At 41.2% G+C, this 24,300-nt stretch overlaps 1 pseudogene; it reads left to right on the top strand.

Annotated features, from left to right (window-relative positions):
- The first annotated feature begins 19,405 nt into the window (after positions 1-19,405).
- LOC120034642 lies at positions 19,406-24,067 on the top strand (annotated as a pseudogene).
- Positions 24,068-24,300: the final 233 nt, after the last annotated feature.

Below are 24,300 nucleotides of genomic sequence, written 5' to 3'. Positions count from 1 at the left end.
GTGAATATACTTTGTACTGGGTTTACACCCCTCCCCTAGTTGGAGTAAACTAATGGACAACAACACTTAGGCTTCCAGCTTATACATACTATATACATACACAGTATATTTGTCACTCTTGTTACTGTTAGTCCCACCCTTCAGCTCCACTCAACCCCTCCCATCTGTCTCTGAACATCATCCAGCTTTGATTTCTATTTGACATACATTTTTCAACTGTGCTGTGATGTTTCACAAAGGTTCCGAACCAAAAGTCATACACCCAATGTTTGTTTAGGTATGTGTGGGTCTTTTAACAACGCAGGTCATGCATCTTGTTGACATTCATCCAAGGACATCTCAACTTGCATTACACACTGTGGCAAAGAAGGGGGTCGAGTGATAAATGGCAGATATGTGAGAGCAGAACTAATAAACGGGCTCTGCCCGATCACTAAAATGGCCACCCCGATCAGAACTACAGATCACAAAATGGCCGACTGCCAAAACTACAAGTCCCAGAAGCAAGTGGAACCCTCAGAAGGTGGAGCCAACACACGAATAAAGGGTCAAGAAAAACCAGGAAGAGGAAGTGAGGGCTGGAAAGATCTGTGAACCATAGAGAAAGAGACAATAGATATTGGCTGGATTTACTGTGTATGAGCTGGACTGTTTTGGACTTACCTGTTGGCGTTTGGACCTGGACCTACTGAGAACCCGATTCGTGTACCGAACCCTGCTATCCTTGACCTTGCCTACGACCTGGGTGGACCAGGACGGAGAGACAAACACACAGGTACTGTCCTGTTCGAAAGAACTCTCATTCTGGGGTAATTTGGTGACAGTTTCCCACTTAATTTGTGACAAATGCTCATAACCTTGAAGAGGTTTGCCACACGTGGTGGAGAATGTGGGCATATGGACTAACCATTCCGCTGGTTAGGTAAAAAAAAAAAAAAAAAAAACACTCCAAAGGGGAGTCAAGTTTTTTTTTATTGTTGCTTGGTTTGATTAGGAAAGTTTCTCAGGAAAATGAGTATGGAGGGAGTCATACAGGCCTTGTTACAAGCGGCGGCCACCCAACAAGAGGCAACTAGAGCTCAACAAATAGCTCATCAGGATGCAATGCGAATATACCAGGACACGTTACAGGCCCAGCACCGCACCAACCAGCTGCTCAGAGAAGAGCAAGAGAGAAACACCCGGGAGTTAAGAGAAGGCCTAAAGGGGCTAGCGGACCAAATTGGGGCTCAATTACCAGCTGCAAATACCCAGAGGCGGGCCAATAATTTTCTTCAAAAAATGACAGCACAGGATGATGTGGAAGCATATCTCACCACCTTCGAAAGGACTGCAGAGAGGGAGAAGTGGCCGAAAGAAGAATGGGCAGGGCTTCTGGCACCATACCTGGCCGGGGACGCGCAAAAAGCGTATTTCGACCTGGAGTTGAAAGATGCACAGGATTACGATAAACTAAAGGGAGAGATTCTGACTAGACTGGGAGTGACCGATACCATGAGGGCACACCGCTTCCACCAGTGGTCCTACCGATCTGGACAACCTCCCCGAACACAGATGTTCGACTTGATTCATCTGGCCCGGAAATGGTTGCAACCGGAGACCCGTTCCTCCGCCGAGATTGTCGAGACCATCGTACTCAACCAGTTTCAGAGAGGTCTACCCCAAGAAGTGCGACGATGGGTTGGCCAGAACGAGGTATTTTCCGCCGACCATCTCGTGGGTCTGGTTGAACGGTATTGTACGGCAGGAACAGCTGAGCAGGCACAGGAGGAAAGATTCCCATTCCCCAGGCCTGGGCGAACCAGCGGACAGGGTAAGACTGTCCCAACAGGTGGAGGGGGAAGAGAGCAGCGTGGGGCCATGAGGAAAGAATCAGAATCGGGCCGAGACACTAAGGGAAAAAACGGAAACCGGGACCGGGGGTCGAGGGGGTCTCCCCCCCGAATCCCTATTATCTGTTACAATTGTAATCGACCAGGACATATTGCAGCCTACTGCCCGATTAAAGAAGAGCCAATGCAATGTAACCTCGGTGAAAAAGAAGATGATATGTGGTATGCATGTCCTGTTGTAACCACTGTACTTGAAAGATCAAGAAACAAACATATGTGCAGGGTGACGATTGAAGGGAAAGAGGTTGAAGCACTGCTGGATTCCGGCAGTATGCTAACCCTGGTCGTTGCAAACCTAGTGCCAACTCATAAACTGGATACAAGTCAGGATATCAGTGTTACATGCATTCATGGTGATACCCGTCTGTACCCCACAGCCTTGGTGAGCATACAAACAGAGGACGGTCTGCTGGATTGTGAGGTCGGCGTGGTCCCAAAGATGCCATATGATGTAATATTGGGTAGATACTTTCCTAACTTTGCGCAGTTAGGCCAAAAGAATGGCATATTTGAGAAGCCAACAACCCTGACCAAGCAGGAAGAAGTATAGGGTCTTCAACCAAAGCCAAGAAAAGAGGTCTCTCAGGGGCCAACCTCACAGGTGCTAGTAGGGGAGGATGAGGATGAAGTAGCAACCCTCGTTGATAACGAACAGCCCGGTACTAGTGGGGCTAGGGTCGATCTGAATCCAGAGGATGACGATCTAGAACCAGCAGACCTGGCAGGGTCCTTGACTAATTTCGGGACGGCCCAAAACCAGGATCCAACCCTGCAGCAAGCCAGAGCAGATGTGCAGGTCGTCGATGGTACTCCCATAAATGATGGGATGAGGCCTAATAGTTTTCCCCACTTCATTATGAAAAAGGGTTTGGTGTACAGAGTCTCAAAAATAGGGGTTGATGTGGTTGAACAGTTGTTGGTCCCCACCCGGTACCGGAGGACAGTACTGGATCTAGCTCATGGGCACATTCTGGGTGGACACCTTGGTATCGATAAAACCCGAGACCGGATTGTAAGGAGGTTTTACTGGCCAGGAATTCAGGCTGAAGTGGCTCGTCATTGTGGAGAGTGCCCAGAGTGCCAGTTAACAGCTCCCCGACCAGCTGTTAGAAGCCCGTTAGTGCCACTCCCTATAATCGAAACGCCATTTGAGAGGATAGCGATGGATATAGTGGGCCCACTACCCAAGTCCGCCAGAGGACACCAATACATTCTGGTCATTCTAGATTATGCCACTCGCTACCCAGAAGCCATTCCCCTTCGGACGATGACTTCCAAAAATATTGCCAAGGAATTAGTGCTCTTGTTCACCAGGGTAGGGGTTCCAAAGGAGATCCTTACTGACCAGGGGACCCCCTTTATGTCCCGCCTTATGGCGGACCTTTGTAAATTGTGGCAGGTGAAACAGTTGAGGACATCGGTTTACCATCCTCAGACGGACGGGCTGGTTGAGAGATTCAACAGGACCCTGAAGTCAATGCTCAGGAAGGTAATCGATAAGGATGGGAAAAACTGGGATTGCATGTTGCCGTATCTGATGTTTGCCATTAGAGAGGTTCCTCAAGCCTCGCTGGGGTTTTCTCCCTTTGAGCTGGTATATGGGAGGCACCCCCGGGGAATCTTAGACATCGCCCGGGAAACCTGGGAGCACCAATCCACCCCGTATACTAGTGTCATAGAGCACGTCACGGCAATGCAAGACAGGATAGCCACAGTCATGCCCATCGTCCGAGAGCACATGAGACAAGCACAAGAGCACCAGCGGCACACTTATAACCGGCAGGCTACCCTGAGGGAATTTCAACCGGGAGATAAGGTGTTAGTGCTGATCCCCACGGTAGAGTGCAAACTACTAGCCACATGGAAAGGACCATATGAAGTACTGGAGAAAATAGGAGAAGTGAATTATCGGATCCGACAGCCAGGTCGACGGCCACAGGAACAGATCTATCACATAAACCTGTTAAAAGCATGGAGAGAGAGAGAAACACTAATGGTCACATACCCTACACACACTCAGGAGGCAGCCGAAGTAAATATTTCACCTACTCTGTCCCCAGCACAAGTACAGGAAGTAAAGACCCTGATCCAGAAAAACAGAGATGTGTTTTCAGAGGTACCCGGCCGAACTGAGGTTACGGCTCACGATATCGTTTCCCTACCAGGGAGAAAAGTGAGCATGAGGCCATATCGGGTACCCGAGGCTCGACAGGCCGCGATTAGAGCAGAGACAGAAAAAATGTTGACAGCTGGAGTGATCGAGGAGTCACATAGTGAGTGGTCTAGCCCAATTGTGATGGTCTCCAAGCCCGATGGGTCTTTGCGGTTTTGTAACGACTTTCGGAAAGTAAATGAAATCTCCAAGTTTGATGCCTACCCCATGCCCCGAGTAGACGAACTACTGGAGAAAATTGGTAAAGCTCGGTACATTACGACCCTGGACCTGACAAAAGGGTACTGGCAAATTCCTCTGACCCCCAGGGCCAAAGAAAAGACAGCCTTTGCAACTCCTGACGGTTTGTTTCAATACACCGTCATGCCATTCGGCTTACACGGGGCCCCAGCTACCTTTCAACGGCTCATGAACAAGGTCCTAAAACCGCACCAGGCATATGCCGCAGCTTATTTAGATGACGTGGGAATCTACAGCCCTGATTGGGAATCCCACTTACCCCGGGTACAGGCGGTGTTAGACGCCCTTAGAAAGGCAGGGCTCACGGCGAACCCTGCCAAGTGTTATGTGGGGTTAGGGGAAACAGAGTATCTGGGATACACCGTGGGAAGAGGGTTAATCAAACCCCAACAGAAGAAGGTGGAGGCAATTAGAGAATGGCCGAAACCAGTAAATAAGAAGCAAGTTCGAGCCTTCCTAGGGCTGACCGGTTACTACCGGAAGTTCATCCCAAGTTATGCCACAGTGGCCGCCCCACTCACCGACATGACTAGAGCCAGAGGGCCAAACATGGTCAAATGGGATGAAAGGGCCACCAAAGCATTTAGGACATTACAGGAGGCTCTCTGCTGTAATCCAGTGCTGGTGGTACCAGACTTTGAGAAAGAGTTTGTGGTTCAGACGGATGCCTCAGAGGTCGGCTTGGGAGCAGTGCTATCCCAAGAGGTAGAAGGGGTGGAACACCCCATCCTGTTTTTAAGCAGGAAGCTGGAACCACGGGAAACCAACTACGCGGTCGTTGAGAAAGAGGCGCTGGCAGTAAAGTGGGCTCTAGAAAGCCTGAAATACTACCTGCTGGGGCGCCACTTCACCCTCATCAGTGACCATGCCCCACTCACCTGGATGCATAGGGCTAAAGAGAAGAACGCTCGGGTGATGCGGTGGTTTTTGAGTCTCCAACCGTTTCACTTTGACTTGAAACACAAAGCAGGGAAGGAAATGGGAAATGTGGATGGGTTATCCCGCATGCACGCATATTTTGCTGCGGCAGCCCGACCTAGGGGGTCGGATCTAGGGGGGGAGATATGTGGCAAAGAAGGGGGTCGAGTGATAAATGGCAGATATGTGAGAGCAGAACTAATAAACGGGCTCTGCCCGATCACTAAAATGGCCACCCCGATCAGAACTACAGATCACAAAATGGCCGACTGCCAAAACTACAAGTCCCAGAAGCAAGTGGAACCCTCAGAAGGTGGAGCCAACACACGAATAAAGGGTCAAGAAAAACCAGGAAGAGGAAGTGAGGGCTGGAAAGATCTGTGAACCATAGAGAAAGAGACAATAGATATTGGCTGGATTTACTGTGTATGAGCTGGACTGTTTTGGACTTACCTGTTGGCGTTTGGACCTGGACCTACTGAGAACCCGATTCGTGTACCGAACCCTGCTATCCTTGACCTTGCCTACGACCTGGGTGGACCAGGACGGAGAGACAAACACACAGGTACTGTCCTGTTCGAAAGAACTCTCATTCTGGGGTAATTTGGTGACAGTTTCCCACTTAATTTGTGACAAATGCTCATAACCTTGAAGAGGTTTGCCACAACACCCTCACTATAGAAACCCTATTTTAAAACAACTGACTTATAGTTAGATGGAACATTCCTTTAAACGCTTCCTGTTACAAGCAGCAAACAAGTTGTGGACGAACCAGAAACATTTTACAAAGTGATTCACTTTCCTCACTTTCCCCTCCTCTCATCTCTTCCATTCTTGTTATTATCTCTCCTATCACCCCTCATGTCCGTCCTTTCACATTAATGTCCCTCCAACCACCCCATCCTGTCCCTCTTATCATCCCACCTGTTCCTGCCATGGTTACAACTTCCTGATTTGGTTGATCCATTTGTCAGTAATTATTTAAGTCACACACTGTAGAATTTAATTTGCAGGTAGAACTCTAATATTGCAGGTAGATTGTGGCTTCCATCAATGTAATTGTCCTCTAGATTACAAATCCCCCAAGTATTTTTTTGTAAATATGTATAATATATGTATTACATTTTACCTTTGATATTTTCCCCTGACCCTTCCACACCTCCCCAAACTGGAGTAAACTAATGGACAACAACACTTAGGCTTCCAGCTTATACATACTATATACTTTGACAAAATACAATTTGAGTATTTCAATATCTAAAATGGGAAAACAAACTTGAATCAAAACTGCTATATCTACACTTCCTAACCTAAACATGAACAGGAAAGTAGCTCTGCCCCGTAAATAACCTAAACACAGCCTATACATCATCACTGGACTATCTAGACTGAACTCTTGGATTAAGTCATCTATATTGTTGTCTTACTGTAGAAACATGAGATATGAGAGATGGAACACTCACAACGGACACATTTCAGTCATCAAGCATTTGTCAAGCAAATTTCCCTAAGGGACATAATGTCATTCATTACTTAATCCATGTGTTCATTCGTATTGTGTTATCCTTATGACCTCACAAAACATAATTTAAAAAAAGCCTCATTATCCACCACTGTCAATGTATTCCCTCATGTTGTATGAACTTAGAAACTAGATGAATTACTGACACTTTGAGTCAACACAAAAGTGTCTAGAGGGAAGGGAGTTCCATGTAAAGACATTTTCAATGAAATCATGTGACTTAGGCTGCTCAATCACACTCTAAGGGATGGTAGCATAACAAGAAGGAAACACCTAAAGGGAAAGTAACATTTCTGCCGAAGAGGAGGGGATATGGTGTATAAACGGCCATTTCCTCTTCAAGTCTATGTGCTTTGAGTAGTAGCTTTTTTCACCACCCCCATTGATAGAAATTGTGGGCTCCATGGTAACAGCGACAGGAAGTTGAAATGTGAAATCATGTGACTTAAGCTGCACTTATGGTGGCATGTCATATTATTAAAATATAGTTTGTGTTCATACACATTTTGGATAAATTCTTTAAGTGATAATGTCCGAGAAGACGGTGTTTGGAGGATATATTGGCACTGGTGTTGTCGTCTCGGGCCGGCAAAGCGTGCCAATATATCCTCCAAACACAGGCTTTAAGGGCATTATCACTTTTATACAACAGGTTACCAACATATTCAAATAATGATTGACATATTCTAATTAAAAACATTATTTTGATGAATTTATTAATAATATTTCATCCTTCGAAAAGATATAGTCCAGAAACAAATCTAGGGTTGCTACCCAAGCCAGCTGGTCCTTCGTTCTATTGGTTCGTTTGCCAGAGACGCGACCCAGTTGTTCAGTCTCTTTGTTCTGTATCTATTGAAGCGACTCCTTTGTTCGAATTGTTTCATTGCCATATTAGCTGGCAACGTTATTCTCCCTTGCTTGGTAGCAATCCAATTACGGCTAAGTTACAGTCACGTCAAACAGTGCAGACAGAATAACAACAGTAGCTGCAATTGTTTAAGCAGTTTTCTAGTGGCATTTATTTGGATAGATTGATGCGGTATTTTCCATACCCCCTCAAACATTTTAAGCCAAATTGGGATGTGTGTAACTTTTATTTATGGCGATATGGCCTTGTGACTCCTGTTCAATATGGCCCAATGGAGCTGGTTGGTGGTCCATGTTAGAAATTGCCACCAAAGGCGTAATAAAAAAAGTCACAATAGCTAAAAACTCTTCCGAGGACTTGTCGTACCTAGTTGTGTGTGGAATTTGGTGCCTTTTTCAGAAATGCCACAATTCCCCTCAAATTGTACGCTTAGCCACTGGACTATCTACACTGAACACTCGGAGAAAGACATCTACAATGGTCGTCTTACTGTAGAGACAAGCCATGAGATATGAGAGATGGAATGTTTTGTGGTTGACCACAAGGCACGTTAACAGGAAGTTTATATTCTCCTGTCATTGTAGCCTACATTAAAAATTCAACTTGGCGGGTTGATGAACAAATATTTATCTGTTTTAATTATATATTTTTTGTAATCACTGGAAAAAGATGTTGTATAGGTTTTATCAGGAGTAACCGACTCCTATAAAATATGTGAGGCCTTCTCGCTAATAAAGTATTATTTTGATGTATTATTAACACTCCCACTCCTTCTCTGTCTCCCCCTCTTTCTAATCTGTCTAAATTCTCCGTATGACCTTATCATCAATCAATATTTATCTAAACCACGTCAGAGACACAGTCTGCAAAATATATATATAGATATATATATATATTTCTCGTGTTTAGATAATGGCTTTTTTTAACCTTTATTTAACTAGGCAAGTCAGTTAAGAACAAATTGTTTATACAATGACGGCCTACACCGGCCAAACCGGACGACGCTGGGCCAATTGTGTGCAGCCCTATAGGACTCCCAATATTTTACATGCACTGAAATCCCCAAAAAGGTTTTCACAACACTCAAGAACACCAATACTCAAATTGAAGAACCACTTTGGGTGTTTCAGAGTAATTCTATTCTGTTTTAAACACTTTCTGTGTATCATAACACTTACATTGAGGTTAACATTCAAACACCCTCCAAACACCACATCTCAGGTTACAGTAGGTGTTTTGAATTAATCATCACCTTGAAAAGCACTGTCCATTTTGTTGTGTTAGGCTTTGAAACAACATCCACAATGACCAGGTTTTACACTCAGTTTCAACCTGCTGTTGAACTTCTTTCTCTAAATTGATCATCACAGTGAGGTGAGTTTTAAAATGCATGTTACTGTTTTGATAATAGTGTTTGATGTGATTTTTGATTATATTTGCATTGATGTCAGAGTGGTTAGAGAGACAACAGAGCCCTGAGTACCAGGCCATTAGGATCTGATGGTTGTTACTAACTTTTTAACTACCAATGTGTCCAGACTACATAAAATGAGATTACCGTGAATCAACAGTGAAGTGACATTTTATTGTGGTCATGAACACAGCCTGCTACAAACAGGAAACAAGTTATGGACAAACCAGGAATGTGACATCTGTTTGATAGTTTACACAGTCATTATCCAAGTTACAGTAGCTATGCTATAACACGGAAAATAAGACACTATATATACAAACGTTTGTGGACACCCCTTCAAATGAGTGAATTCGGCTATTTCTGACACACCCGATGCTGACAGGTGTATAAACTCGATCACCAAAGACAAACATTGGCAGTAAAATGGCCTTACTGAAGAGCTCAGTGACTTTCAACGTGGCACCATTTTAGGATGCCACCTGTCCAATAAGTCAGTTTGTCAAATTTCTGCCTTACTGGAGTTTCCCCGGTCAACTGTAAGTGCTGTTATTGTGAAGTGGAAACGTCTAGGAGCAACAGCAGCTCAGCAGCGAAGTGGTAGGCCACACAAGCTCACAGAAAAGGACTGCAGAGTGCTGAAGCATGTAGCGCATAAAAATCGCCTGTCCTTGGTCTGTTCTTGGTTGCAAGACTCACTACCGGGTTCCAAACTGCCTCTGGAAGCAACGTAAGCACAATAACTGTTCGTCGGGAGCTTCATGAAATGGGTTTCCATGGCCGATTATCCGCACACAAGCCTAAGATCCCCATGAGCAATGCCAAGCGTTGGCTGGAGTGGTGTAAAACTTACCGCCATTGGAACTCGCTTCACCATCTGTCAATCTGGGTTTGGCGGAGGAGGAATAATGGTCTGGGGCTGTTTTTCATGGTTAAGGCCCCTTAGTTCCAGTGAAGGGAAATCTTAATGCTATAGCATACAATGACATTCTAGTCGATTCTGTGCTTCCAACATTGTGACAACAGTTTGGGGAAGGCACTTTCCTGTTTGAGCATGACAATGCCCCTGTGCACAAAGGGAGGTCAATACAGATATGGTTTGTCTAGATCGGTGTGGAAGAACTTGACTGGCCTGCACACAGCCCTGACCTCAACCCCATCGAACACCTTTGTGATGAATTGGAACGCCGACTGCGAGCCAGGCCCAACCTCAATAATGCTCTTGTGACTGAAAGTTTCCGCAGCAATGTTTCAACATCTAGTAGAAAGCCTTCCCAGAAGAGTGGAAGCTGTTATAGCAGCAAAGGGGGGGCCAACTCCATATTAATGCCCATGATTTTGAAATGAGATGTTTGACAAGCAGGTGTCCACATACTTTTGGTAAATTTGTCATCTTCTTGGCTAACCATATTGGAACAGTTTCATCTTTAAAGGCTGTCAAAAATGTGATTGAACTTGATTTTTATAGTGAGGAAATAAATATGAGGTTGGAATTATTCTGTGAAATAGTGAAAATGAAAAATGATAATACATTTTACATAATACAATCCTTTAGTGTGAGAGCTGTTTTAAAAGACTGCTTGAAATTTCAGCCTGCTTTGGTGGGATGGGGTTTTGACCTGCCTGGTGACATCCCTAGGTTGTAAATTAGCTAATGGACCAATAAGAAAGAGTTCTAAACCTCTCTGCCATTAACTGCACATTTTCAGTTTTCCCCTCCCCACTCAGACCATACCCAGACAGTCCTAGCTAAATTCTTGCTTTGTTGCTAAGAAGCTTTTTTTGTTTCTTATTGAAAACAATCACAGTAAGGTACTTACTTGTTCCCAGAAATCATTTGGGGTGGCAGTTAGCTTAGTGCTTAGAGCTTTGGACTAGTAACCAAATGGTTGCTAGATCAAATCCCTAAGCTGACAAGATAAAAATCTGTTGTTCTGCCCCTGAACAAGGCAGTTAACCGACTGTTCCCCGGTAGGCCGTCATTGTAAATATGAAATTGTTTCTAACTGACTTGCCTAGTTTAAATAAAGGATACTTTTATTTAATGCTCATCCACCATCCCCATCCACAACTCCTATTCCTAGGCTGTCATTGTAAATAGGAATTTGTTCTTAACTGCCTTGCCTGCTTAAATAAAAACAGCTGTGTTGGACCTTTAATGACATTAACTGGCAGAGGTTCGAGCAATGAGTTTACAAAACTATTGGGTGATTTCACCAAATTCACATAGAAATGTGAGTTATAGATCTATCATTCTACTTGAAAACAAGTAGAAGAAACGTACCTTTTCTATGTGAGCTATTTCTATGCTTCCCGTTCTTAAGTTTTGTTTTTGCATCATTTACTTTTAGTTTTGTACACCAGCTTCAAACAGCTAACAACAGTTCTAGAAAATATATTTCACAGCGTTTTTGATGGTACAATGATTCTCTACACTATACCAACTTATTTTGTCACATAAACTGAAATTAGGCAAACTATTAAAGTTTTAGCAACCAGGAATTGGTGGAGCGATTTCTGCATAGTACAACTTTAAGAACACCTTCCTAATATTGATATACTCTACAAGGTATTAATATACTCTAGAAGGTGTCGAAAGCGTTCGACATGGATGCTGGCCCATGTTGACTCCAATACTTCCCACAGTTGAATCAAGTCAGCTATACGTCCTTTGGGTGGTGGACCATTCTGGATACACACAGGAAACAGTTCAGCGTGAATAACTATGCAGCGTTGCAGTTCTTGACAAAAACCTGCGTGCCTGGCACCTACTACCACATCCGGTTCAAAGGCACTTAAATATTTTGTCTATCACATTCACCCTTGAATGGCACACACACAATCCATGTCTCAAAAATCCTTCTTTAACCTGTCTCTTCCCCTTCATTTACACTTATAGAAGTAGATTTAACAAGTGACATCAATAAGAGATCATGGCTTCCACCTAGATTCACCTGGTCAGTCTATGTCATGGAAAGAGCAGGTGTTCATAATGTTTTGTCCACTCAGTGTATAGCGGCATTATTTTGGCAGGAAGGTGAACCAATGGGAGAGTTTGTTTTGCCCTAGGTGGGCGGAGTTTGCATATTAAGTAGTAACTGTAAAGGATAACATTTATAAAGTAACCTACCCAGCCCTGGCAACATAGATAGGTGCCAAGAGACAGTATCAAGCATAGGGGTGTGCCTGGGGCGGAGTTTGTGACACACACCTCATAGCCTGACAGTATAAAGACAACTGAGGTAGGTGTTCTCTGGACAGACTCTCATACAGTACCTGACAGATCTACATTCCAGAACCTAAACATGGACAGACAAGGTGCTGCACTCAGTAAGTAACCTGTATAGCCTACTACTTTATTCTTCACTTTGAGCATTGATATACGTATATTTAGTTTTCATATATATTCTGGTAATGGGAAAATGGGTCGATTTCACTGTTTGTTCTATGACAACAGTGCTTCAATTTTAATTTCAATTAAAATATGCTTCAGTTTGATGATGAACAGGTGTGGTTGGAATATAAAGGGTAACATGCTCTATCAGCAGTGAACTAAATGTCTGCAATCGCGCAAGCTGCAACATTCCAAACTTGTTCATTGAAAATGATTTGGGTTTTGGGGAAACTTTGCACAATTGTGAGTAGCCAGGTCACTCCAGCCTGAATGTTGCATTCAGCATTGTGCTATGTGAAATGAACTGGAATGGTGAACACAGTAATCAGGCTGGTTCCACCAAGCTATAGTGTGTGGGCTGTTTTGGGGAAACTTTGTTCATTGTGAGGGCTGTTTTTGGACTGAAAATGTCACCCAATTTTTTTTTTGTTACTTTATTTTACAATTACATTTATTTCTGTATAATTTTTATAGTGTCAGGAAATTAAGTGTGATTTTTCACTGTAGGAGCATCTTTTTATCTAGGCTATTATGAATTGTTTTGAAACCACACAGGATTTCAAACACATAAATCTGAATTTCATGCATTTCATGTTGCATTTACACATACATAGTTCAATTGGTAATGACATTTAAAGTCATGGTACATTTGCCAACAGTTTATATTCTACAGTCCATAAATACAAGTCCTAAGGGATAAACATGAAACTGGAAAACACAGCTCTAGATGTCTTAACAGGAAGAACATGAAGAGTATCTTTCAACTGTAACAACAGTGTCCTTGTAACCCAACAGAACTCAGACAAAATGATGAGCAACGCATTGTTCTGGTTGGGAAGACTGGAGTTGGGAAGAGTAAAGCTGGAAACACCATCCTGGGGAGGGATGCGTTTATATCTAAGTTGTCCCCTTCCTCTGTGACATCAGAATGTGAAAAAGCCAGAGGGGGGGTGGATGGGCAGTGGGTTGCTGTTATCAACACTCCAGGTGTGTTTGACACCAACTGTACCAAAGAGGCGGCAATGATAAAGATAGCAAAGTGCATGTGTCTCTCTGCTCCTGGTCCCCATGTGTTCCTGATTGTGATCCAGCTGGGTAGATTCACACCTGAGGAGAAGGAAACAGTGGAGATCATTCAGACAACCTTTGGAGAACAGGCTGCAAATTATACAATGGTCCTATTTACACATGGAGATCAACTGGGCAGTACATCAATTGAAGAATATGTTAAAATGAGTCCGGATCTTCTGAGTTTTATTGAGAAATGCCATGGAGGATATCATGTCTTTAACAACAAAGATAAGAATCCCTCCCAGGTCACTGAGCTGCTTGACAAGATACACAATATGGTGAAGATGAATGGAGGAAGCCACTACACCACTGAGATGTTCCAACAGGCTGAGAGAGCGATTAAAGAAGAGGAAAAGAGGATCCGGAAAGAGAATGAAGACAAGAGAAATGAGCCGAATACAGAGTTGAAAGGAATTGCCCCAAAGAAAGAAATAAAAAAGCCGGACAACATATTTTACGCAGACTTTAGACAAATTGCTGAAAATACAAACTGGTTTATAGCTTTTGTATCTGTTGTTGGACCTGCTGTTGGATCTGCTGTAGGTTCAGCAGCAGGATCATTAGGGGGGCCAGTAGCGAGAACAGTAGGAGCTGTAGCAGGAGCTGCTGTAGGAGCTGCAGTAACATATGCAAGGATAAATGTTCCAGAGAAATGCAGTATACAGTAATGCTGTGTCATACACTGTAACTCTAAAATAATATATTGTGGATTTGTCTCTCACTTCATTTGATAACCATTCTGACATGTCTAAAATAATATGTTGTTCAATCAGTGTCAACCTCGTGTCTTCTCACTGTCGCTAGTGTCCTCCTGTCCTGCTTTCACATCACTGAATGTTACATTCTATTGTAGAAGTGCTTGGAATTACAAACATAAATGGTATTTTGTGCCACTGTTTTTGAGAACCCCGGTAGTGAAATAGATATGTGATGTTGGGCTTCAGGACCAGAGATAATTTTAATCAATCAATCATACCTTCATCATCAATTGATTTGTATTACGAATAAAACATTTACTTCCTGACTTTTTAAGTTGTCTTGTTTTATATCCTCTAATAGAAATCACATAATGTAACTGAGATTAAGTTAGGACCTGTATTAGTATTGTTGTGTGTTTAGCATACTGTATGGTGATATAAGTAACGCAGTATTGGGTTGTGAGTGGTAAATATATATATTTTTACCTTTATTTAACTAGGCAGGTCAATTAAGAACAAATTCTTATTTTCAATGACGGCCTAGGAACAGTGAGTTAACTGCCTTGTTCAGGGGCAGAACAACAGCTTTTTACCTTGTCAGCTTGGGGATTTGAACTTGCAACCTTTCAGTTACCTGTCCTACACTCTAACCACTAGGCTACCTGCCGTCCCATTCGGGTTGTAATTATGTACTGTAAATAATCACAGGAACTATAAATAATCACAGGAACTATGAAAAAATTGCTCAAGTAAATTGTTGTTCTTATACATTTTAAATACCACTTATTAGTAGACCTATTGGTTAATAGTGAACTTGCTTTTGTCTTGATTAGTTTGATATTGATTATTCACAGAACCTAACAAATGCAGTTTGAAATGATCACAATTGAAACTGAACACAATGTATTGTAGTATTGTGCAAGATCACAGATGTTCTTATGCAATTCAAAATAAACGTTGATCTTTTTCTTTTCAGAAGTTGTTGTTTTTATTTTCTAGAAATGAATTATTGAGTTATTCTGAATTATCTCCATAATTGGTTTATTAGTCTTCTCAGGGATCTTACTCATGTACCTACGTCTTTGAGCAGCTGTTTCTCTTTTTAATCACCACTAAATAGTCTATAGACATGAAATTAGAAAATCATAAAATAAGACTGAAAATGTGTAGGACATCACTAAATACAGTACATAATTACAACTCCAATGCACATTTTTGTGGGATTTCCCTTTAAACAGGCTGTTGTACCAGAAATAGTTTTCACGATAACGCTTAAAACAATTGTTTGTTTCTTCTATATCTTTTCCATCTGTTACCTAATTGCATACTGCTCACATTTATAACAACTCTTCTCTCGTCTACTTATTCTTGCTTTCAGAAGATAACATCAGGAATGATCTGAGACTGGTGTTGGTCGGTCTGAGTGGAGTGGGGAAGAGTGCAGCAGGAAATACCATCCTGGGACAAAAGCTCTTTGATTCCAGAATCAGTCCCAAGTCGCTGACCCTGAAGAGTGAGAGCAGAGAGAAAGAGGTGTGTGAGAGGAGAGTGATGGTGGTGGACACTCCAGGTCTGTTTAACAGTGAACTCTCTGAAGAGAAAGTGAGAGGGGAGATGGAGAGGGCTTTGTCTCTATGTGCACCGGGTCCATACACCTTCCTACTGGTCGTTCAGCTGGGCCGATTCACAGAGCAGGAGAAGAGAGTTACAGAGGAACTAAATAAGCTTTTACCTGCCAACATAGACAGAGACACAGTGGTGCTCTTCACTTATGGGGAGAAACTGACAGAAACAACTATAGATCAGTTTATCCGAGAGGATAGCAATCTGCAGAGGCTGGTTAATGCTATTTAATCTCTCCTCAGACTAATATTATTCTGTTTGTCCTGTGGGTACCATTGCCACTGTTCCACCCCTTGTGTATTGCGCTGTCATGGTGTATTTGTATTTGCGGGGGTGGATACCATGTGTTCAGAAATCATGACACCGGCACCAACAACCAGGTCAGAGAGCTTTTAGAGAAAATAGAAACCAGAATGAAAAACAAAAGTAGCGGGTCATGGGAAAATAAAGTTATCATCTTTGCAGCAGTGCTGATGACAGTAGTTGTCATATACAAGATTAAAACATGTCCTCCTCTGGAGGAAGCAGCAGTGCTAGCCAGTAAGACAGGAGAGACACTTTGGGAAATGGTGAAGGATAGTATAGCTGGGAAGGCGTTGCTTTTCGCAGCAGCAGGAGGAACCATGTATTTCATCATAAACCTAATAATGAGGAGATAGATGGTTGGAAAAGACTAACATGTTCCTCATATGAGAGGGTTAAATCAAATGAATGACATCTGGTTGACTTTCTTTTTGAATATGAAGAGTATTAAGACCATTATCTCTTGTTTTACAGAATGGATTTTGGGTTTAACCAGAAAGACACAAAATTGCATTTAAAAAGTAAAACAAATAGTATCATTCAATAATGGACCAATGCAATACTGGTGGATTTGGTCAAATTGTAGTTTTAAGGGGGGATTTTGTGAATTTGTAATTAGAAAATAATAATAATTTTACATCAATATAAACATACACATTCTGATAAAGAAGTAGAGTGATTATTATTAGTGGCTGTTGTGTGATTTTCACCAGCACTGTTGTTGTACATAGAGCATAGGAGATTATACTGGTAATATGCATGTAGTTGGTTATAGGTTATAGGTGATTATACTGTCACACTATGTTAGAAGGCTGATGACAATACCAGGGTCAGTCAGTCAAACATCAGTGTAGGCAGTTTTACAGGACTTCTGATGATATAGAGAAAATAAAAAATAATGTTTATGTCCATTGGCTGATGAGCACTGATACGTTTTATCTATAATTTATCTTCGTATGACAAGGATTTTCCAGTAGATTGTCAACTTGATTCATGATTATGACTGCTTGTCTAGCAAGCTAGCTAAGATACTTAAAGTATGATGTTGACGTGATCAGTCCAATCAAAGCTACGGTAGACATAACGTGATTTTACATGATTTTAGCTGTGGCCAATGACCTTGATCCTTTTTGTATGGGCACTTCTAATGCAGTGGTGTAAAGTACTTAAGTATAAATACTTTAAAGTACTAAGTAAGTCGTTTTTTGTGGTTCTGTACTTTACTTTACTAATTATATTTTTGGCAACTTTTACTTTACTACATTCATAAAGAAAATAATAGATTTCCATGACACCCAAAAGTACTCGTTACATTTTGACAGTAAAATGGTACAACTCACACACACACATACTTGGTCATCCCTACTGCCTCTAATCTGGCAGAATCACTGAACACAAATGCTTCGTTTGTAAATTATGTCTGAGTGTGCCCATGTCTATCTGTCAATAAAAAAATTATAATTGTATCGTCTGGTTTGCTTAATATAAGGAACTTGAAATGATTTATACTTTTACTTTTGATACTTAAGTACATTTCAGCAATTCAATTAACTTTTGATTCTTAAGTACTGTATATTTATAACCAAATACTTTTAGAGTTTTACTCAAGTAATATTTTTCTGGGTAACGTTCACTTTTATTTTCTAGGTATCTTTCCTTTTACTCAAGTATGACATTTAAGTACTTTTTCCACCGCTGTTCGAATGTAAATCTACGGCAACACCCAAGGGGCTTGATTTTTTGAGCTCTCCCCGTAGATTTTGCAGTGATGTAGTGTCCCCATGAGTGACAGAACACTAAGCCAATCACAGCCAACTAGAAAACATTACCAATCACTACGCTCTGTATTTTCCGCTGGCTGCCCCACCACCACAGAAAGCACTGAGCTAGGCTGAAACACTTGCATTTTGGAGCTTCCTTACTCAAGAAAGCAAAAACAGAGACCATGTTTGTATGTGGCTTTATTAACACAATTATAAAAATGTTTACATTGTTTGCAAACTGATATGTGATACGTATAAATGCAAAAAGAACATGCAAAACAGACTCACAAAAAATAATATATATAAAAATGTTTAAAAAACAGAAATATATATTTTTGCTAAACAGACGGGGCTCAAAACAGGTGTTAGAACTGTTATAGGTTAATGTGAAACATAAGTGTTCAAATACTGGCTGCTGTTGGATTTGTCCAATATAATTTATAGTAAAATGGCTGCCAAAGCATAACATGGCTGCCCACACCAAGGACAGAGTTATGAAGTCAATCATTACCTTCATAATGACACCATGCCAACAGGCTCTGCTCTTTTATAACATGTTTGTGTAGAACATTATTGTGTGGTCAAAGTTCAGCAAATTTTCTAGCTAATTTAACAATGATATTTGTCTTGTCAAAGTCTTTTTCTGCCTTTTCTCTGACTCTCTGTTTCTTCTTTTTCATCAAGTCTTTGTCCTCTCTTATCCGTTTCACTTGTCCCTGCAGGTCATCTATCTCTTTCTGTTTTTCTTGTATATCAGAGTCTTTCAGATCCAGTGCCTTCATTGCTCGCTCTAATTCTGACTCCAGGTCTTCCTTCTCTTTTAGCTCATTTTCATTCCCTCGTTTCAGTTCTTCCTCTCCTCTGGATGGCTCTCTCCACTTGTTGGTACATGTCATTGGTGTAAAATTCTTCTTCTCTTTCACCATGGCTGTAACTCTTCAATTCTCATATATTTTAATCTCCACAGGTGAACATGACCATGTCTCACTGCTGCCTCTCCAAAGATGTTCCTGATCCTTGCAACAGCGGTGTGGTCTTCTTCTGTAAAATGACCAAGAGCAACAGCAACAACAAGCAGGAAGACATGGGGTCCAGGAGAGGAGAGAGCGATGCACTCCAACCAGGTGGGTCCAACAAATGTATCTTATTGTGTGTGTGTGTTGTGGCAAAGAAGGGGGTCGAGTGATAAATGGCAGATATGTGAGAGCAGAACTAATAAACGGGCTCTGCCCGATCACTAAAATGGCCACCCCGATCAGAACTACAGATCACAAAATGGCCGACTGCCAAAACTACAAGTCCCAGAAGCAAGGGGAACCCACAGAAGGTGGAGCCGACACACAGATAAAGGGTCAAGGAAAACCAGGAAGAGAGAGAGAGGGGTGGAAGGATCTATGAACCGTAGAGAAAGAGACAATAGATATTGGCTGGATTTACCGTGTATGAGCTGGACTGTTTTGGACTTACCTGTTGGCGTTTGGACCTGGACATACCGAGAACCCGATTCGTGTACCGAACCCTGCTATCCTTGACCTTGCCTACGACCTGGGTGGACCATGACGGAGAAACAAACACACAGGTACTGTCCTGTTCGAAAGAACTCTCATTCTGGGGTAATTTGGTGACAGCTTCCCACTTAATTTGTGACAAACGCTTATAACCTTGAAGAGGTTTGCCACAGTGTGTTAATTAACACCTATATTTTTTTTTATCAAACTAGGCCTAACTTACATTCTAAAGGAGAGATCATGCTGGCTCTTCTCTCATTTCTGCTTGAGCTCGCTGTAATATTGTAACGATTCTCGTCCTCTTCGTCTGAGGAGTATGAAGGATCGGACCAATATGCAGCGTCGTAAGTGTTCGTCATATTTTAATAATAACCGAACACTACAAAATACAAACATAACAAAGTGAATGATAACGAAAACCGAAACAGTCCTGAATGGTGACACAAAACACAAAAACAGGAAACAAACACCCACAACCAAAATGGGGAAACAGGCTACCTAAATATGATTCTCAATCAGAGACAACGATCGACAGCTGCCTCTGATTGAGAACCATATCAGGCCAGACATAGAAATACATAGACATAGAACATAGACTACCCACCCCAACTCACGCCCTGACCAACCTAACACAAAGACATAAAAATAAACTAAGGTCAGAACGTGACAAATATAATTAACAATTATGCATCAACATATTGCTAAAGACAACACTAAGACAAATCTCAAAACCCACAGAAGGTGGAGCCTTCTGTCAGTGTATTTGGCCGTATACCCAGGCAGTTGCACAGTCAACCAGAGCAAGAGCTCATATTGCAGATGGATTATAATATTTGAGATTTCTAACATGAATGCAGGCTATTATATGTTTAGAAAAATGTTTTTAACTAATGATCAGTGACTAAATTAATGGGTAGATGAACACCTGGTAAGTATAATTCTAATTTAGTAAGGGACTGTAGGACTAAGTTATTTATTACCTTTGAAATGTTTAATTCTTGTGGTTCCAAAATGATATGCAATCCAACAGATCAAAATGAACATGAATCGAATCAAATCACATGTATTGGTCACATGCGCCCAATACAACAGGTGTACTGTAGACTACAGTGAAATGCGTATTTATGAGCCCATTCCCAACAGTGCAAGTTAAAAAAAGTAAGACAAATATAGGCATACAAAAAAAGAAAGTAACACAATAAATGTAAGGGGTCCGTACTGGCGGCAGATAAGTCAGGTGCAGGAGAGCAAAAACTGTGTTATAACGGCATAGTTTAATAAAATACCGTAAACAGAAATAATCAATACAATGGGTAAAAACCCCGTTGCACACCAGCATAACGTGCACAAGCACTTACAATAAACAATTCCGGACAAGGACATGGGGGGGAACAGAGGGTTAAATACACAACATGTAATGATGGAATTGAAACCAGTTGTGTGGGAAGACAAGACAAAACAAATGGAAAATGAAAAGTGGATCAATGATGGCTAGAAGACCGGCGACGCCGAGCGCCGCCAGAACAAGGACAGGAACCAACTTCGGCGTAAGTCGTGACAATAAAAACTATAACGAGGAAATAAAAAGGAGTACCGATTCAATGTGCAGGGGTACGAGGTAGTTGAGATGGACTTGTCTTTAAAAAAATGTTTTTTTGTTATACATCAAAGTGAGTTGGAGGAAAATAAACACGGTATGGAGTCTAGTGACTTTTCAAAATGTTGTTTTGTACTTTGAAAACGCGTGGGGGGTTATTCACCCAAAAGTAAGCAATCCACAACACCCATTGTGCATAGCTCTAGTACAGTTTGAGATGAGCATGAAAGCAACACAACCTGTGATTTGTCTTCCAGCCTAACGGCAGCCCAACCGCTTTTTTTATGCTATAAAGCAGGGCGGGGCTGGAAAAATGTAATCATCCTTAAACCCATAAATATGCTATAGATGCGAGGACTGGAAGTCCATGAAATCAACATGATAGTTTAAAAAATATGTTCTGGCTAGCTATAAATGTTTTAGTTTACAAAGATTTTAATTACAAACAATGGAGTAAAACAACGTTATAAAACTGACGTTTTTCTGACTCACGTTCATGAAGCAGTTATATTCAAGCTTATACAGCTCATGAGACAAGTTTTATTTGTCAATAATCATTTGGTGTGAATAATTTATTGAAATGACCACTGAACAGGAGTTACTAATGCAGAGTGCACCTTTAATATTGTGGGAGACCCAACCAAATTCACATAGTTATAGTAAATTATAGTTCTGTTATTCGCATGAAAACAAGACTGATAAACGGTGGATGTGTTCTATTTGCGCTATTTCTATGCTTCCCGTCGTTTCATTTTTACTTTCGCTTCTTTAAAACAGTTTAAAATATGATATTTTTGGTTATTGAAAACATATTTAACAGCTATTTAGATTGCGCAATTATTCTCTTCACTATAAATTCATTTTTATCACATAAACTGAAATAAAGCGAACAAAGATAATTTTAGCAACCAGGCAATGGCAGAGCGATTTCTACATATTGCGCCGTGCAGTCCAGAACTTCCATTTTTATCAAAGGTTGCTGTAGGTATTTCTCGCTTGGTGTTTAAATGTACGTTGACTATAGGCTACATTGTACCATCAAACGATTGATAACATTAATTCAGTAACGTGATGATTGTACCAGATATGTCTTCATTGTAATCTACATGGATGACATTTTCCTGAGGACAAAATTGGCCAACTTCAACAACAGTTTCAAGGTAAAAACATGACCTCTGGCTACATTACAATAATTTGGCAGAGTTGAACGGCTAGCGTTACTAGTGTTTCAACTGTAAGAAATGTTTTTCACAATATCTTAAATATCCAATGAGGAGATTTCGCTTATTTTTAGATGCAGCAAGATAAAACATTTTTTATAGGCCTACAACTGAGGCTGAATCTTCACAGTAGTGTACACTTTTGTCAACATTGTCGCAGTGTAAGAGTATTATTGTTGTAGAATACCTTAGAGAATGGAGTAGACCATGCTTTTACAGCAGTTCACATGGCCTACCACTGACTTCACCAACTGAATGTTATATGAAATTCTATAGGCTTCCTTTGAAAAAGTCATATTTATGGGACACACATAATTAGCCGATGCATAAAGTAGCTATACATTTTACATTAAATGATGGTATACCTATGTTTGTAAAGATGAGCAGAATGCAGACTGATACAGCACAAAGTGTTCCGCAGGGAGTTACCCTTGGGTATGTTAAGAAGAAAAATGTGGTTTGCTAAGTTTGTACTGTTTTTGCGTATTTAAATTTAACTTAAGCCTATTGGTTAACATCAATTTAATAGAGTGATTTTATCCAATAGTATTTCACATTGACTGTAATTCATAATGACTGTATATCAATGTATTTCATAATGACTTTATGTCAATGTATCTCATAGAGACTTTCAGCTACAATTTCAACAATGGCTAGCTAAACATTTTTGCACTGAACAAAATGAGTACTACATTTGGCCTCTAAAAAATGTATCTTGATCATCCCACAGGACAGAGACCAATGGAGGAGCTGAGGATTGTTCTGGTGGGGAAGACTGGAGTTGGAAAGAGTTCAGCAGGAAACACCATCCTAGGAAGAGATGCTTTTGATTCACATTTATCTCCCTCCTTTGTGACAAGCAAGTGTGAGAAGAACAGGGGAGAAGTAGATGGACAAAGTGTAGCTGTTATTGATACCCCAGGCTTGTTTGACACCAACTATACTCAAGATGAGATACTGCTGGAGATCAAGAGGTGCATCTACCTCTCTGCTCCTGGTCCCCATGTGTTTCTGGTAGTGCTCCAGGTGGGAAGATTCACACTGGAAGAGAAGGACACAGTGGAGCTCCTTCAGAAAACTTTTGGAAAACAGTCAGCAAACTATACAATTGTGCTCTTCACTCATGGAGATCAACTGGAGGCGAAAGGGGAAAGGAGACAAAAACAATTGAAGTTTTTGTTGCACAGGAACAAAGATCTTCCTGCTTTTGTCCAGCAATTTAATGGGGGATATCATGTCTTCAACAACAATGAAGACAACAAATGCAAAAATCTCTCTCAGGTTACTGAGCTGCTTGAGAAGATAAGAATAATTGTCAAATGGAATGGAGGAAACTTCTACACCACTGAGATGTTTCAAAAGGCTGAGAGAGATTGAAAAGGAGAAAAAGAGGATCCTGAGAGAGAATGAAGATCAGAGACGCAGAGAGATGGAGGAAGTGAAGAAAACACTTAAAGGAGAGGCTCTGAAGGAAGCTGAAGAAAAACTGAAACAGTCTCAGGAAAGAGAAGCTAGAAAGAAAGCTGAGGCAAGTAACACATTCATTACAGGTGTATTGGTAGTCCCCACAGTGTACTCGCCTCAGCTCTGTTAGGAGCAGTGAGAGGGGTTGTAGCCGGTTCAGTGGGTGCAGTAGCAGGGGGAGTCGTAGGACTTGGAGCTGGAGTAGCTTGGTTGCTACTTCAAAATAAAAAATGCATTAAACAATGAGAATGTGTAACTGAGAATGGACCAGTAACTGAAAGGTCGCTGGTTTGAATCCCTGTCAATGTGCCCTTGAGCAAGGCACTTAACTCTAACGGCTCCTGTATGTCGCTCTAGATAAGAGTGTCTGCTAAATGACTCAAATGTTTAAAAAATTATATATGCATTATTTAATGTGTTTGTTTTTTGTTGTTGATACAAGAAAATAAAATACATACAGTACTACTTACTGCATAACCCAGACACTAATACGCTCAGTATCAAATACATAGAATTACAATGACAACTAACGTTGATTTCGTAATGTTCACTAGTAGTTGTTAAAATGTTAAGTAGGCGGTTTTATACTTCTTATTTTACATACTTACTGACACACTAACTGTACAATAGTG

Source organism: Salvelinus namaycush, chromosome 42, assembly GCF_016432855.1.
Source record: "Salvelinus namaycush isolate Seneca chromosome 42, SaNama_1.0, whole genome shotgun sequence".
Lineage (NCBI taxonomy): Eukaryota > Metazoa > Chordata > Actinopteri > Salmoniformes > Salmonidae > Salvelinus > Salvelinus namaycush.
Note: the sequence above shows the minus strand (reverse complement) of the source record. Positions and strands in the feature narration are given on the sequence as shown.